General features: G+C 35.0%; 1 non-coding gene across 1 annotated transcript; it reads left to right on the forward strand.

The window, feature by feature from the left end:
• Positions 1–294: 294 nt before the first annotated feature.
• LOC112798474 (small nucleolar RNA R71) lies at positions 295–402 on the forward strand. Its single transcript, XR_003200084.1, has one exon. It is a non-coding gene; the product is annotated as a small nucleolar RNA R71 (small nucleolar RNA).
• The last annotated feature ends 1180 nt before the right edge of the window (positions 403–1582 follow it).

A 1582-nucleotide genomic window follows, 5' to 3' on the forward strand; every position in this document is an offset into this window, starting at 1 on the left:
TCCAGACAGACTTTGAGAAATCATATTGACTTGCTTAGTCAATATTTTATTCTGAGTCAGTATGGCATTCAGAGTATCAATCTCAAGAACTCCTTTCTTCTGATTCATCCCATTGTTCACAGGATTCCTTTCAGAAGTGTACATGAATTGGTTATTTGCAACCATTTCAATGAGTTCTTGAGCTTCTGCAGGCGTCTTCTTCAGATGAAGAGATCCTCTAGCAGAGCTGTCTAATGACATCTGGAACAGTTCAGACAGACCATCATAGAAGATACCTATGATGCTCCATTCAAAAAGCATGTCAGAAGGACACTTTCTGATCAATTGTTTGTATCTTTCCCAAGCTTCATAGAGGGATTCACCTTCCTTCTGTCTGAAGGTTTGGACTTCCACTCTAAGCTTACTCAATTTTTGAGGTGGAAAGAACTTTGCCAAGAAGGCATTGACTAGCTTTTTCCAAGAGTTCAGGCTTTCTTTGTGTTGTGAGTCCAACCATATTCTAGCTCTGTCTCTTACAGCAAAAGGGAATAGCATAAGTCTGTAGACCTCAGGGTCAACCCCATTGGTCTTGACAGTGTCATAAATTTGCAAGAATTCAGCTAAAAACTGATGAGGATCTTCTAATGGAAGTCCATGGAACTTGCAATTCTGTTGCATTAGAGAAACTAATTGAGGCTTAAGCTCAAAGTTGTTTGCTCCAATGGCAGGGATAGAGATGCTTCTTCCATAGAAGTCGGGAGTAGGTGCAGTAAAGTCACCCAGCACCTTCCTTGCATTGTTGGCATTGTTGTTGTTTTCGGCTGCCATGTCTTCTTCTTTGAAGAATTCTGTTAGGTCCTCTACAGAGAGTTGTGCTTTAGCTTCTCTTAGCTTTCGCTTCAAGGTCCTTTCAGGTTCAGGGTCAGCCTCAACAAGAATGCTTTTGTCTTTGCTCCTGCTCATGTGAAAGTCTAGGAGAGAACAAGAAAATATGGAATCCTCTATGTCACAGTATAGAGATTCCTTGAGGTGTCAGAGGAAAAAAGAAATAGAAGGAAGAGGTAGAAAAATTCAAACTTAGAAAGATAGAGTTCGAATTGTGCATTGAGGAGGAGTGTTAGTCCATAAATAGAAGGATGTGAGAAGAGGGGAAGAAATTTTTGAAAATTAAAGTGAATTAATTAAAAGAAATTTTGAAAAAAAATGGTAATTGATTTTCGAAAACTAAGATTGAGAAAGAAATAAAGTGATTTTGAAAAAGATTTTGAAATTGGAAATCAAAGAGATATGATTGAAAACTATTTTGAAAAAGATGTGATTAAAAAGATATGATTGAAAAGTTATGGTTTTAAAGAGATATGATTGAAAAGATATGATTGAAAATCAATTTAAAAATATTTGATTTTTAAAATTAATGACTTGGCTAACAAGAAAAGATATGATTCAAATATTAAACCTTTCTCAACAGAAAAGGCAACATACTTGAAATGTTTTAATCAAATCATTAATTGTTAGCAAGTATTTGTGGAAATGAAGAGAAATTAATTTTGAAAAGATATGATTGAAAAGATATGATTTGAAAAAGATTTGATTTTGAAAAATT

Source organism: Arachis hypogaea, chromosome 4, assembly GCF_003086295.3.
Source record: "Arachis hypogaea cultivar Tifrunner chromosome 4, arahy.Tifrunner.gnm2.J5K5, whole genome shotgun sequence".
Taxonomy (NCBI): Eukaryota; Viridiplantae; Streptophyta; class Magnoliopsida; order Fabales; family Fabaceae; genus Arachis; species Arachis hypogaea.